The 16528-nt window shown below is 39.2% G+C and overlaps 1 protein-coding gene across 15 annotated transcripts in view; it reads left to right on the top strand.

The window, feature by feature from the left end:
• PCDH15 (protocadherin related 15) overlaps nucleotides 1–16528 on the top strand; it is a 649889-nt gene that overhangs the window by 224589 nt on the left and 408772 nt on the right. For 14 of the 15 annotated variants that reach the window (XM_081861749.1, XM_081861756.1, XM_081861754.1 and 11 more), the window contains one exon: nucleotides 1269–1333. The exons of the other annotated variant lie outside the window; for it this stretch is intronic. The gene's annotated coding sequence lies outside the window, so the exon portion shown is untranslated. The remainder of the gene's footprint in view (nucleotides 1–1268; nucleotides 1334–16528) is intronic. 15 annotated transcript variants of the gene reach the window in all.

Raw genomic sequence — 16528 nt, forward strand, 5'->3', positions numbered from 1 at the left:
TTTTTTTTTGGGGGGGGGGGAAGAACTCAACTCAAGTTATTTCCAGGTTAAGTTGAGGGTTCCTTTTTTTTTTAATATATTTTATTAAGGGTTTTCTTGTTTTACAGTGTAAGTGTAATGCCTCGTGTATTTTTTTCCCCCGTGTAACATTTTTACAAATCCATTTCATTTGTTGAGGCATTAGGGGGAGAAGAAAAAAGAAAAGAAAAAAAAAAGAAGAAGAAGAAAGGAGGGTGGAAGGAGGGGAGATGGATGGGGGTGGGGTGGGGTAGCGGTGTTTCTATTATGCTTAATGTATGTAGTTTGGTGTCAGCGTGCTTGTGTTGTTCACTTGTGTTCCTTTGGTGGTGAGAGAGGTTGGGGTTGGCCTAGGATGTGATTGTTTGTTTGTGATTGGCTGTGGTGATCTTTGTTTTCGTGTGTGAGTGAGGTGGGTGGGTGTTTTGGATCAAGTTAGCCATATTGATTTGTATGCTGTTGGTGGATTATTGTCATTGTCCTGTTGGGCTGTGTATGTGATAAAGGGGAGCCATACCGGGGTGAAGGTGTCTTCTTCTGTTTGTCCCCGTGTCAGTTTCAGTTTGTTAGTTAATTTTTCTAGTAGGGCTGTTTCCCATACTATTTGGTACCATTGGTCCATGCTTACTCCTGACAGGTCTCTCCAGTGTCTGGTTATGGTGTTTCTGGCTGCTGTTGAGGGTTCCTTTTGAAGCTTAACCATCTGTACTCAGAAGTGTTCCTTTAATTTAATAGGATTATTTATTCCTAAATAACTGACGCTGGTGTTGGGAAAGATTGAGGGCACAAGGAGAAGGGGATGACAGAGGACAAGATGGTTGGACAGTGTTCTCGAAGCTACCAACATGAGTTTGACTAAACTGCGGGAGGCAGTGGAAGACAGGAGTGCCTGGCGTGCTCTGGTCCATGGGGTCACGAAGAGTCGGACACGACTAAACAACAAAACAACAACAACTGTGCATAGTATTGCAGCCTTAATCTACCCAAAAGGGGAATGATGTTACTCACATGGAAGCCTTCATCTACAGCATGTATTGTTATTAGATAACGAACTTATCTTATTAGTGCAACTAGAAAGTATGTGCCTAAGTAATATTGTAACCAGTTCAGACTAGGATTTAATGATCAGCAAAGATTAACTTGGGGGGGGGGGGATGCAGCCTAATCCTTTGCAGAAATATTTCACTATCTGTTGATGGGAATAATTTTTGTATAGTTTCATTTATCTCTTTTTGCTTTTTTCCCTCCAGAATGCATCCAGTTGCAATGAAACAACATACTCTTCTGGGAAATGAAGTGACCCTAAAGAGTTCAGGTACATTTCTTTTCTTATCAAAAACACATAATTAAAAAACAACAACCAATGTTTGCTACATAAAACATAACCTGAAATGCAGATATCATACAATTTGTTTACTTGTTTTTAAATATTTATATTTTATTGAAAATTTTCAGTATAGAAATGCAGTGAAGGGAATGAAAAGGAAATCCAAAAACAAAATCATTGCTTAAAACTATAATACAATATATATTATTATAAGGCAATATATGTATATTGGGTATATAAGTAATACAGATATTTAGACGAGAGTATTCTGGTTTCTCTTCATATTGTATAAATCTTTCACATTTTATGATTTACTTATTTTTTAAAAGAAAACAAGAAATATAAAGCCAGTTTGAATATTTGAATAAAATGAAATATTTTACATGCTAGGGCTGTAATCCTGTGCACACTCACAGTGGTGAAAATCCCACTGAACGCAGTGGGACTTGTGAGTAAACATTCACAATATTGCATTGTTAATTTGCAATATTGCAAATTATGCAATATTGCATATCGGTTCAAGGGCAGTATTCATCCTATAGAAGCAGTAAAAATGTGTGTGTGCCTGTAAGTAAGTTAATGATGTGATTGATTGTGTGCCCAGGTGCCATGAGCCCACCACCCCACACTGTGTATGAGATTGAATGACCACTTGTGACAAAATCCCTTTTGGTTCAAATTGGTCATCTCAGTACCTGAGGTTCGTTTTGATAATGCCAGATTGGTGAATGCATGATTGCTCACTATATCTTTTGTTCTGGATTTTCTGTTATACCGCAAAGTGTCCTTTCTGATATCCACAGCATGGAGTTAGTCTTGTGCAACTATTTTTGAAGTAGTGAAATGGCTATTTCTAGTATTAAATTAAGGGCTAACTATACATTACTGTAAACATGTCACTTAAAGCAACATCAGGGATTTTTGTAAAAAAATATTAAAAACAAGTTTAGGAAGCAACTGGGTTTTGGGGGGGGGGTTGTTTTCAAATTTCAATTTTCCATGCAGAATAGCTCTTTCCCCCCTCCCTTTCAGGATTGTAGTGGAAAGGGGTAAATCCCCTCTTCCTGCCCCTCTTCAGGAGACCTGAACTTGGTTGACTCTAATCACACATTTAAAGTAAGGTTAAGTTATAGCCTTAGGGGTTTTTTTGCATGTGACACTTAAAACATCACATGGAACCATGCTTGAGGTTTTTTTTTTTTAATTCACAGCCAATCTAGGGCTGATATTTGAATTACAGACTAGCAAATTCAAAAACCAGTTTAAATCTTCTATGGATGTTTTAAGCAACACACGTTGCTGCTAAATAAAATAAAATAGCTTTTTCCCATTCTCAAACAAATCTGCCAGTCCATCTTCCTTCTTTTTACTAAGCTTTCACTTGTCCCTCCCCCTGAAAAAATGCATATGAGGAATATCTCATTCTAACTTAAATGTTCAAATAAGCTGTAACAAGCTTATTCATTATTAGCACTGACAAACTTCAGCTGGTTTCAAAGAGGATAAAATACTATTTAAATGCAGCCAGTCAGTCACCAACATCTCTTTGCATCAGGTTGCTGACAGGTCCCTGCGTTATACTTCAAATTTAGTTGGGAGGAAACAGGTTGAAGGGAAAGCAAAGCCAAAGATATTATGATGAGTAATCCACTGTAGTTTCATATATATAGTAGTCTTAATTTCCTTTGGGACAAGGACAAAAGGGGCTATAGGGCGAAGAAGCAAAATAATAAAACATGTTAACATGAGAAATGCAGGCTAGCTTTTGGATGTGAGGTTGTTCACTGTGTATTAAAACTGCACTGTGATTTGTGTTCCCTGGCTGGCTTCTTGGTGCTCTATTTTCTTTTATTCACTGCCCTCTAGAGGTACTAACAATATAACAACAACTGCCAGCTGCCATTTGCTATTATTTAGCAGGTAGATCTTTGCTCTATGCACCTCCCCACCACCCCCAAAAATGAACTTTTCTGTCATTTTAATCCCTCTCCCTCCTTTCAGATAAATTCACAATTCCCGGATAAAATGGATACCATCCATTTTAAACAGCCGTGTGCACTAAAGTGCTTATTCCTATAACTGTGTGTTCATAAGCAATTTATGTGCTGGCTTTGCTGAAAAGGTCCATTACTCATCACACTTGAGGGATGTAAAAATGTTGGAGTTATCAGCTTCTCTCAGCCCCACTCCCCGCTCCCCCTTGCCATTTAAACCCAGCTATTATGTCTCCATACCATTGTGATTTGACTCATTTGCAGAGTGTAGAAAAAGAGGTCAAACTCTCAGTGTCGTCTTTCTAGAGAGAACTGAGTAGGAAGCAGCATGCAGTTTCCCCCCACTCTTTTTCTTTAATTTCCTTCTGTGCTTCAGTTAACTCTCGACATCATCTAACTCTGCCAGATAATGCTGTATGACTATCAGTCTCTCAGCTTCTCTGCTGCTCCTTTCTCTGACCCCGGAAAAGTGTCAAAGGATGGGGGTTCACCCCTTGAATTCTGGCTCTGGTTTCCAGCACTTGCTGAAAGCATGTGTATGCACAGCCTTTCAGCTTTCCTTACCTGACACAACCTGGGGGGGGAAAGGCTTCTCTGATGGCATTTCCCCAGAAATAAGCAGCCTGGTGTTGAAACCACAATGTATGCTCTGCATACTTACTAGGGGATTCCAGTGTTTTCCCCTCACCTACATGTGCAGCATGAAGTGTGTATTATCCTTGGGTGAGATAGCAAGTTTTTAAAAATAATAAGAATAATAAGAATAATAAGAATTCAAGAAGCCTATCCTTGTCAGAATATGTGCCATATTTTCTAGTCAAATGGTGCAAACAATTCTGCTTGAACAGTAAATTTCTCAGTGGTAATCACATAATGTTCCATATCAGTATATTTTAGCTACAGCATACTCCTTGAAATGTTGCTTTATAGCTTTCAACATCATTTTTCGTTTTGGCCATGGCTGTTAACACAAGAAGGGTCATTGCATGCTGCTGCTTCTGCTACCCAAGCAGGATAAAAATCAGGGCACTCTTCACATAATGGGTTTCTGTTATAGGTATGGACATTGGGGATTTGCGTCCTCTTTCCAACTATATGTTAATTTAGCACAGCCTAAGCTGATCTTATGGGGCCAGAGGGGAGATTGTAGTGCCAGTAAACGGTGTTTCCTTGCGCTCTGGCTTCTGTCATGGTGTCCTGTTGCGCCAGAAGCGGTTTAGTCATGCTGGCCACATGACCTGCAAAGCTGTCTGTGGACAAATGCCTGAAAGCGAGATGAGTACCGCAACCCCATAGTCGCCTTTGACTGGACTTAACCATCCAGGGTGCTTTACCTTTTTTTTACCTGTAGTACCAGACTGACAGCTATCAAAGTTCAGTCCCTTCAGAACCTAAACTGTTTTCTGCCACCCAGCTCCAAACTCTGGCTGCTCAGCAATCCTTTAGCATATTCAGAGCCTGTTTAGTATTTCAAAGATTAAACTTCATCACATTAAGACTGTGGTGGGCTGGAAGGGGGGATACATTTAACATGTTGGTACTTCACATAGTATTAATACTTGTGAAAAGTCTGGCATTAATCAGATTGCCAAGTAGGTGTCATGGACTGGCTGAATATAGAGGAATGGTAGGCGGAACCAGCCGGGAAACCCCCATAGGAACCCCCAGGGGGAGAAGGCTCAGAGTCAGGAGATTGGTAGTGGGAGAACAATGAGTGACCAGAGGGAGAAGACTGGGGGGAGGAGGTGTGGAGGAGGTGCCAGAATCTGGAGGCGCAACATGGTTTAGTGAGCAGGAAGAGTCTATGGCAGAGTGCAGAGTTGCAACCAGCTCAACTCCCCCTCTTGGTCTCTGAGAATAAAAAGAGCAGAACAGAGAGTAGTTGTGCACAGACACAGTTTGAGACTATGTAGGAAAAATTAAAACTGGATTTACAACTGAGCCCAAAATTAATGGTTGGCAATATGGGGGGGGGGGCAATTTTGCAAATTATTTTCTGGGAAAAGACTAAAATTCTGAGATATTATAAAGGAACTCAAAAAGAAAGAGAAAAGCTTCAAACATTTGTCAGTAAATTATTTTCTGTGAAATTTCAACAGCACTATTTTGTTGTCAAGTTATTTGGGTGTGATCCTTATTTGACATCTGATACTGTTTCTAGGAAATGACCACCCACTATGTTTGTAGGAAAACCGATAATTCCCAAGGAATGACAAGGCTTTAGATCCTTAAATACCAATGAACTGGTATCTCCTGGGTCCATTGACTCTTTCTTGTCAAGAACAAAAGTGAATAGTACTGAAATAGATATACTCCTCAGGATCAGTTAGAGAACCCCTTCTCTACAGGAACAGATGTTACACACATATAAGTAGAAATTAAATTGTTGGCCCTTATGGGAGAGATCAGCAAATCCACTTGCATGTCTTTCCTAGCAGCCATACTGACCTTGAGGCCCATAAGTTTCCTCAGGACTGAGAAAGGAAGAGAAATACCAGCTATGGCTTATTGCCACCCACTTTTTCTGTTGTATATGTATTTTGCTCTGTTGCTAGTGTGGTAGTCTTTGTTCTCTTCTCTGGAATTGAACACATTCAATGAAGAGCAGGCTATAAATCTTCTTCTTCTTCTACTACTACTACTTATTATTTCTATTTCTACAATGGAATAAGCCTTTGATTTTCAGAACAAGTCACATGCAAAAATTACTATTTGTAATTTGTTGGTGTGTTAGTTCTGTGAAGGACATGGTGTGCAGTGATCAATTCATACAGAAAAATTTGAGGAGCTCAGTTTTTGCACCTGTAAAACACAAAATAACAGGTGAAAGCAAAGGTTCCTCAGACACTTTTACTGGAAAACATTTCCTCTGGTGACTCTGGGGGCAGTCTGCAAGGTCATCCAGTTTTGAAACTATATAGTCTTTTTATGTTGTTGTTTTTAGCTCTGTTTCAGTAGATTTTATTTCTTCATCCTGGGGAGAGAGAAATATATTTCACAGAATGCTTTGCACCTAATGATAATCTGTGCAGGCAAATCTATATAACATACCATCCGCTTTTATTACTGAGCTCTGCATGCTTTCCCAGGATATGTCAAAGAAAGTTTAGGTCAAGAGGTATCATTTTAAAAACTGCCAAATCCATTAAACATTGCTGTGCATTTTTTATCTGTTTAGTGACTTCAAATACTTACATGGCTTTTGCAATATTGTTTTGATATATTTTGGGAAAGGAAAAAAATCAATAAATTGTCATGGGCACTCTTTTTGCTTTATTGGTTTAAACACAGCCCACCTGGCTCACTTTTCATGCAAACAAACTAAGTAATATTCTGTGGTGAAAATATGTACCATGAGGGGTAGCTACCACCTTTTTCCACTGTTGTCATGACAACTGAAGCTAATCTCTAAACGTTTAAGGGCAAGGTGAAGAAATTGGTTGGAAGATGCAAGAGATCTTCAACTGAGTATTCGGAATCTGTCTAATCAGCAAGCTTTTTTCTCTGAAACAATTGTGTGGATACAATTTCCAAAGGCCTCTCTAACTGTTCACATGTCCAAAACCAGTAAGCATTCATTCAACATGGGGTTGTTCTCAATGTGGAAACATCATTTAGCTATAATGAATTGTTGCTGTTGATTAAGATATTCTCAGTGAATTTGTCTAGTTACCCCTTTAAAGCCATGTGTGCTAGTAACTAGGGGCTTATTTGGGCATCCTGGCTTCCATAAGGTTTGCAGAGTGCAATAAAATGCTTAGAAATCAGTGTCCATTTTTGTTGTTGCTGGGGTCAGGAACTTAAATCCACTTAAAATGTGCCATAGACAGCTATGGCAGTGAAGTCTGGCTGCATGGCTATCACCAAGACCATTATACTGGACCCTACTAGCTGCTGTGATTTATAAAGACCCATCAGACTTTCCAGTAATCAAAGTCGTAATACTTATGTTTGACTATGCAATCTACACCAAATTAAAGAGATACTTCAAATTACTGTGCATGGAGAGCTGAAGGTGTAAAGGGCTCATTAAAAATATTTCTTTTCCCATTGGAAATAATCTTTACAGAAAATTTGCAATTGCAAGGACGGTGCTGGAGTTGAAGGCAGTGAAGATGGAGGTTACACAATGAAATGGGGATGGAAAATATGCAGAGATTATAAGACTAAAGTTACTGGCTGATAAATATTTACTCAAATTAATAACATGTAAATTTAAAAGGAGGCATTTAAAGAGAACAAGAGCATAGCAGCAGCGACATGCACATTTTTATTGTTTGAAATTGTTATCGCCTGCAATTTCATAAAAATATATCAAGGTGGTATGCAACATAAGCATCAACAGAAACATCAACAAATACTGATTGGTTAAAAGGGGGAGAATGTCTTAAAGGCCTGTCTAAATGGTTCAGTTTTCAGAAGATGTCTGAATGAAGGCAAAGGTTCCTGCCAAACCTTTACTGGTAAGGGTCAATTGAACTTGATTGGTGTGTGGGACAACCACTCATCACAGGACCTTAGTGATGAAGGTGGAGCAAAATGGACCAGGCAGTCCTTAGGCCCAAGTTGTTTGGGGCTTTGTGAAACAGCAGAAACTTGGCCCAGGAGCAGGTATGCAACCAGTGAAGCTCTATCAGCAATGGGGTAACATGTTGCCAGTAACTTGGTGCTATGAAGTATCTGGCTGCTGCATTCTGCAATAGATGCAGCTAGTTATAGCTTTTACTAAACTAGTGTACCAGAAGGTTTGCAGTAGAATTTTTATAAAAGCGAACTGAATAAATGAGACCCTCACACATAAGTGCACCCTTTTCCTCTATCCTCTGGCACTGCCACAAGGAGGAAATTCTCAACTTTTACTTCCATTTTCTTCCTAAAGGTAACTTTAAACAGCTTTAAACTTTAAACAGCTTTGATATCAAAACTCCATCTCTCCTCCACCCCAGCCTCCATTGCAGCCTGAGGCTGTGTGTTCCTGGAAAGCTTCGTGTAAATCCTTACTCCCACAGAGCCCAGGAGCAAAGACTAAAGGCAGCTCCCTTTCTAAATTGAGATTTGTAACCAAATACCTTTGTCACATGATCTAAGGTTAAACACTCATGTGTTAGCTAGCAGAAAACAACAATAGGTACTTATCAACCCACGAGTTCAGTTGCTACTTTAGGGTTGCCATATTATGAAGAGCAAAAAAGAGGACACATTTGCTGACTTTTACTTTTAACTATGGATCGCTTTGATGACTCATTTTGCATACCCATGAAAAAGAAGGCGTGTCCTGGAAAAAGAGGACATATGGCAGCTCTACTCTGGTGGAATTTCTCCATGCTAAAGCCTGCAGTAATACACATTTCAGCATTCCCCATTTCAGTGTCAATTAAACAATTATACTAATAGGCTGGAACAGCTAGACTTCTAAGTAAGATGTGGGGAGTCTGTCTTACTTACAATGGAGGCTTGACCCTCAGTCCCCTGCCAGAGACTGTCTTTAGGCTGCTCTCCTAAATCCCAATGGGTGGGGTCAAAGAGAAAATACCTACATTCTAGGTTTACCCAGCCATCTTTCTCCAAAGTAAAGCATAGGTATCCTGAAATAAAGCCACACTTTCTGCAGACCAGGTGTAAGTCAGCGATTTCTTCAACCCTTTACTCAGACATGGGCCCATGGAAGATATGAAACACCCCTCTTTTGATGTGCTCCTTCCCCTGGGCATTCCAGGGGGTCACTACAGAAACTTTGTAACTAACAACAGGTGCACTTTGATGCAGCTACAGCATGCTGCCACTGCTGGTTTTTAAGCCGGGTTCACATGACATTAGCCACGATCTGCCTGTACCCTGTAGAGAAATATTCCTCTTCAATGCTCTTTTTCTCAAGCCAGCTTCCGTGCTATGTAAAAACAGAAGCTATGGTTCCATTGTGGTGTGAACAATTCCGGTGGCTTTTGCCCATGCATATAGATGGCATGTGTGCACACAGATGAGAGCTTCACTGAATTGGAGTTTTGATGCAGGGAAAGAAATCATTGGATCAAGACATCCCTGCCCCTGCTTTGATGTGAACAGCAGTGGAAGAAAGTGCCTTGGAAAGATAGTTGGGGGAAACAACCTCACAACTTTTCAAGCTGCTTTTCAGTGGATTTCAGTTTGTATGAATACTCTCCCAAAGTGATATCTAATCTATTTGTGGTGTTGTGGTGTGCTAATGAACTATTGAATTGGTAAAGGTAAAGGTAAAAGTAAAGGTAAAGGTACCCCTGACCGTTAGGTCCAGTCGTGGATGACTCTGGGGTTGCACGCTCATCTCGCTTTACTGGCCGAGGGAGCCGGCGTTTGTCGTCAGACAGCTTCCGGGTCATGTGGCCAGCATGACTAAGCCACTTCTGGCGAACCAGAGCAGAGCACGGAAACACCATTCACCTTCCCGCTGGAGCGGTACCTATTTATCTACCTGCACCTTGACGTGCTTTAAAACTGCTAGGTTGGCAGGAACTGGGACCAGACAACGGGAGCTCACCCCATCACGGGGATTCGAACCGCTGACCTTCCGATCGGCAAGCCTTAGGCTCTGTGGTTTAGACCAGTGTTTCCCAACCTTGGGCCTCCAGCTGTTTTTGGACTACAACTCCCATCATCCCTAGCTAGCAAGACCAGTTGTCAGGGATGATGGGAATTGTAGTTCAAAAACAGCTGGAGGCCCAAGGTTGGAAAACACTGGTTTAGACCACAGCGCCACCTTCGTGAATTGGTATTCGACAGCAAATATGTTTTTTTGTAACAGTTGTTAGTTTCACACATAGTTTTTTGATGGTTTTTTATTTCTTTACTCAATATTAAATTCAGAGGAAATGTGGCAAAAATTCCTCTTCCACAGAAGCAAAAAGATTGACAACCAGAGCATCCTTGGATAGACTGTCAGATCTATTTGCTCTGCAGTTGGAGTGAAATAATAAAAATGCAAGGGATTCAGCATTCATTTAAAATCTAATTCAGGCATATGTAGAAATGTAATTTTTCTAGTGTTAACAGACTTATTTTTGTGGCTTGCAGCATTTTTAAATGACAAAATTATTCACCTCACTGATCTGGGTTTCCTCTTTCTTTGAAATCCCCGCAACAGTAAATCAGGTAGATTAACTAGGGATAAACCACAAAGAACATCTTCCCAATATATAGGTGCATACAATGTTTGAAGAAGCCTGAAAAGATGTTCAGAAATCTTTAATCAACCTCAGAAAGTTTACTGTAGCAACAACAAAAAACAACACTATGCTTTTCCTTACTTTAGTGCTCAGTAGTTGTGTGATAAAATAGACTTGAAAATGATTGAAATGTTACTGGTGGTATTAGCATTTTTAAAATGTTTTACTGTGTTCTTGTGGATATGCTCAATGAGGAAGCAACTGCAAAGGAATCAATAAGCAAAGTACTGTAATAAAACACACACCTGCTAATTCTCAATTACCAATATGACTTCTGTATATAGACAGGGATCTTTCCATTCATTAAAGGATTCTGGTCCAACAGAAAATCCTGCTAGTGGGAGGAGGGAGGCAGTTTTCCTGATTTGTCCTCCAGTCTCCCGCCCAACACTATTCCAGAAGGTGATTTAACATTCCAGAACAGATTCTGTGGGAATGACCCAAGAGGGAAGGGGAAATAAGTGAAAGTTACCTTCCTGCTTCCACCAGTAGGAGTGTTCCATGGCCAGAATTTTGCTTGCTAATTTATTTGTTTAATGCTTGTATACCACCCTTTCATTAAAAAAGACCACACTGGTGTACAACAGATACATGTACAGTGAGAACCACATAAAAATCTAAACTGCAGCCCACTAACCAACTATAACATAATTTAAAAATTATTATTTAATTGTCTGGATCAGGCTAGCAGCATAGAAAAGAACACTGGGCTTGAGTCTCATGTTGGGCGAAAGATTCCTGCATGTCAGAGGGTTGGCCTAGAAGACCCTTGTGGTCACTTCCGACACTCTAAGAGCATGCATTTTCTCAGAGAAAGATAGATACATAGATGATCGATAGATGATCGATTGATGATCGATAGATAGCTAATAGTATTGTTATGCAGTGCCAGTTCAAGATATTTTGCTGCCTGAGGCTCAGTGTAAGTGGTGCCTTCCATTTCTAAGGCCAACACATTAAAAAGCATTGCTGCATCATTGGAAAGGGAATTCTCACCTTCATCTGTCCCCATTCATGGTTTGCCTAAAGCAAGAACCAATTACTAACAACCACCACCAGTGGGGTGGCATGCAGTAGATCCATCGAAATTAATGAATGTGACTCAGGTCCATTAATTTCAGTGGTTCTACTCTGAATACTTGGTGGAATAGCAACTCATGTCTCTTGCTTTCCTTCCCTCTAATATGTGTGATGCTTGTTAGAATCCAATACTAAAAATTTATCAAAAATGTATAACTTGCTGTTGAAATGGAATACGCAGGATGAAACAGTTAAATCAGCTATGATTAAGTGGGCGCAAGATATTGGTCATAACATTATGTTTGCTGACTGGGAAAGGTTGTGGACCACCGGCATGAAATTTACGGCGTGTAACGCCTTGAGAGAAAACATTATGAAAATGATCTATAGGTGGTACATGACCCCAGTCAAGCTTGCAAAAATTTACCACTTGTCAGATAACAAATGTTGGAAGTGTAAAGAAAATGAAGGCTCATTCTTTCACCTCTGGTGGACATGCCCAAGGATTAAGGCTTTCTGGGAAATGATATATAATGAAATGAAAAAGATGTTTAAATACACTTTCCAGAAGAAACCAGAGGCCTTTCTCCTGGGTATGGTAAGCCATGTGGTGTTAAAGAAGGACAGAACTTTGTTTTTGTATGCCACAACAGCAGCAAGGATCCTTATTGCAAAGTATTGGAAGACATCAGATCTACCCACTCTGGAAGAATGGCAGATGAAGATGACAGACTACATGGGACTCGCAGAGATGACGGGCAGAATCCGAGACCAGGAGAAAGAGACAGTGGAAGAAGATTGGAAGAAATTTAAGAACTATCTTAATAAATATTACAAGATTAAAGAATGTTAGATTGACATGGACTTAAAAATATTGGTTTTCAGAGACATTAGAGTAAGAAAAGGAATGGAATTAGTAAAAAACTTTTGGGAAATAAGGGAATGGAGTTGCTGATAGGATAATGAAACTAGAATACAAAACGGTGAGGTATGAGGAAGTCGGGGAAATAAGGTTGAGAAAATAAGTTTTGAAATTATACTTGTTGTTTTTTGTTTGTGTTTGTTTTCATTGTAGTTGTTTTGTATTTGTATGTTCTTATTGGAAAATTTAATAAATATTATTAAAAAAAAATATGTGTGATGCTGTGCTGGTTTTGGAATTTCTTGCTGTTTAAGGAAGATGGGAGCACACGACAACACTGCACATTTATAACCCACAGACTCTAAGCACCTAGTACTTACCAAGGAAACTCACGGCAGCACATATTAGATTACGAAGCAGTTTCATTCCCATCCATTTTGTAGCTCAGCCCAGACCTTCTTAGCTACAGACTGCCATCAGACACTGCCTTCTCTGGATCTAATCTCATTCTTTTAGTCTTCACAAAACACAAATCAAGTATTCTCACCGCATTGTGGGCTGTGGAAACGTCAGTCCAATGTATTTCAGTTCTGTCCTCCCCAGTTTTTGCCCTGGGGGCCGTTTGCAGGGGACCTGGAAAGAGGAAGCTAGTGTCAGTGGCAGAGATGAAGGGTGATGATCAATCCATGTAAAGTAAAAGCAGACTTTTTGCCAGGGAGGGGCAGAAGGCATGGTCTGTTTTATTAGCAAAGCCCTGCTAAATGTGCAGATTGTGGAAGCATGTACCTTGTTATTGGCTCACTAAGTATGTTGTCTGCTTCTCTTTCCCACTGCTGTTTTCGAGCACCTCTGACCCTGGCACTGCCAGGCCCCATCAAAAATAATGAAGCTTGACAAATGCAGCTTTAAATCTTATGGCTTTTCTCCTCCAGCCTACTATGCTGCTCCTGCTTGCCTGTTGTTGTCATCATTAGGCGTCTGATACAAACTAAAGTGGTGGTTAGATTTGATTTACAAAATGGAAAAAAAAAATCAGTTTAATTATCAGTTTAATTATCAGTTTAATTATCAGTATATAAATTTGTAATATGGCATTGAGGCTTCCCCCCCAAAAAACAACAACACACACACACACACACAACCCAACACATTCACTGGCTGGGGATGAGGTTGTGCTCTTATCTAGAAGTAATCAGACATAATACAAAAAAAGAGCAGAGATGTGAATTCATTTTTTTTTAATGCTATGCTTGCCATCAATGGGAAGGTCAGATATTTATCCAGCTATATGCATGACTGGTGCCAGAAATATTGATGCTAACTCAAAACTTATTTATTTATTTATTTATTTGATTCTGCTTATTTGTTTAAATTGTTTTTCAAGCTCTAAACAAGAGAGTCCTTAGCAGATGCTCTCTGAGAGCTGGATATGTATTTTAAGGCAGAATCTAGCTTCGCACTATTCAAAACATTTTGTTATCCTAAAAAAAAAATTGGTAAATTGCTAAGTGAACTACCTACTGTACTCTTGTGCTACTGAGAAAGGATTCCAGAGTAGAATCAAACACTCATTGTATCTGAAAGATCTCCTTTTGCATCTGAATGTGAGACAACAGGACATTTTTTGCTCAGTCTTACTATGTCTGAAAAAGAAACTATCTGCTTATCATAGAATTGTTTAAATAAGCAAATGTTGTGTGGTAGGAGAAATAAATGAAGTTTTATTTGGGTCACTATAGATTAAAGGTAAGGTGAACATTTGCTTTAAGCTCTTTCTAAGTTTATGGGACTATTTAAGACCTGGCGGAATAAGATTATCCACTGTTCAGGTAAGCATTCATCACACCCCATAATCCTTTTAATTAGTGCCTTAAAATTTCAGACCTCCATACAAAATGCAGCTGTTATTTTTCCCTATGTTTAAGCTTTGTTTGTTTAAAAAACCTTATTTTTACAACTAAACAACCAGGGATACTGCAGTAATCCACGAGTTTTCATTTCTGACATTGATGTTGTAGATCCACTGAGTGAGCAAGTATCTGTTTAGTTTAGTTTTCATAAAGGTGATAAAAACAATTATTTAGAAGTTTTCTGGATGCATAAACTCATGTCCACACTCCTCGGAGAAACCAATTATTTGTGCCTGGATGCTTTGCACAAACTGGCAGATTTGTGTGCAAGGGACACAAAGAACAGATATCACTGATGCCGAGAAGCCTTACTCTAACTCTATAGTATGATTATAAAAAGTTATTTCACCATGGAAATGGATTCCACTTCAAGCTTGTCAGTTTCTTTGGTGTTGTTTGCAGCTTTTGCAACAGGTCTTGATAGTACATAGTGTGTTCTGTGTTACATCTTGCATTTCTTTGGAGAGTTGTACATGGAGGGGGCAGAGAGCACAGTCACTGCCAACATTCCCCCCCCCTCACCTCTCCACCAAGGCTATATATATATATTTCTTCAGAGTAGAACTTAAATAGAGGTTCGAGGCTTTGGGGTGGAGGCAGTTTGTCTGTTTCCACAGGGGGTTGAGTAAATAAATCAATAACAATGGGTTTTCCAGGGCATAGAGGATGAAGAGACTTTTTTAATTGAGAGAGAGAAAACGCATTTCCTTTTTTTTTTTTTTTTTTTTGGAGGGGAAATAAAGGCATGTGTAAAACTTGTTCAGAAACCTCAAAATTCTGTGGTGTTTCCTGGAATATCTGGCACTGTTAGTGGAATTTCAAGCACCGCACCATCAGCTCAGCTGAGAGACAAGCTCCTTCTGACCTGTCCTTCTCCAAATCTGTTTTCATCTCAAATGATCTTTGTACCTTTAAGAACTGGTGTCTGTTTGCTTCCCACCCACCCCTATCCTTTTTATTTTATGTTAAAGTTTTTTTTTTTTTTGCTTTGTTTTTTTAGATTGTAAGTATAAGGACTCCCTTCTAAGCTGAAGAGGGAGTAGAATGTTATAAATAAATGAATGAATGAATGAATGAATGAATGAATGAGTTTCTGTACAGATCTGATACTATATCTGGGATGATAAGGGCAGCCTGCTGCACAGTGACCTTGAAGGTGAGACACCACATGGAATTTCCCCTCCCATGTCTCGCTTCTAAGACACCATTGGGGGTTATGGAAATGGCAGATAGATGATATCAGAATACTCAGTGAGAAGCAGGGAAGAGCTTGCTGAATGAAAGACGGGGAGAGGAAAGGAAAGCTCCCAGGTGAGAGCTAGGAGGCTCTGTCATTTTGTGTGTGTGGTTTGGATTAAAAACTACTTTCAGCAGAGAGAAGATTCAGTAACGGTGCAACTGTTGTTGTTGTTTTTGTATTTTGGGGACCCTGGTACCAATTTTCTCCTCCCTTATCTCCTATGTTGTTGCTCTTACAATAATATGTATTTTCTGAGAATCTGTATTCAATTATGTCTTTCTTATTATTATAATTGTGTTTCTATAACTGTTTCCCCCCATAAGCAGTTATGGAAGCTGTTTCCTTAATGCAATAAGATAAAAGAAACAAATCTAAATAAAATCAAAAACAGAAAAAGGGAGCTCTTAACTCTTGTCACCCACAGAAAGTGTGGAGCCTCCCAGCTCTCATCTGGGAGCTTTCCTTTCTTCTCCCAGTCTCTCACCTTGGAAGATCTTTACTTCCCTGCTTCTCACTCGACATAGTGCTTATATATAACTTGTTTTTATTTTTATATTGTATAGATATTATGTCATTTATTGACATTTGTGTTGTGTTGTGTCGCAAACTGCCCTGTGGTTTTTTGATGAAGGGTGGCATATAATTTCTTTTTTTTTTAGTATCAATAATAATAATAATAATAAAATAATTATAATTATAATAAATAAAGTAAAACAAGTTTTACACATCTTCAAACAACTCTCAATTAGATAATCTAGACATGAATTTAAACACTTCATATCACTGGCTTTACAGACATTTTAATGGATAGCTACCATTGCACAAAACATTGGAAAAGTTTGGCAATTCATTTGCATTTAAATTAGCATGTGGAATCGAAATCATGAAGAAAAATTCTGTGTCACACAAATAACAACAACAAAAAGTGGGGAGGTGATTGAATTCCTTCCTAAAACGA

This window comes from Podarcis erhardii (genome assembly GCF_964252035.2).
Source record: "Podarcis erhardii genome assembly, chromosome: 5".
Taxonomy (NCBI): domain Eukaryota; kingdom Metazoa; phylum Chordata; class Lepidosauria; order Squamata; family Lacertidae; genus Podarcis; species Podarcis erhardii.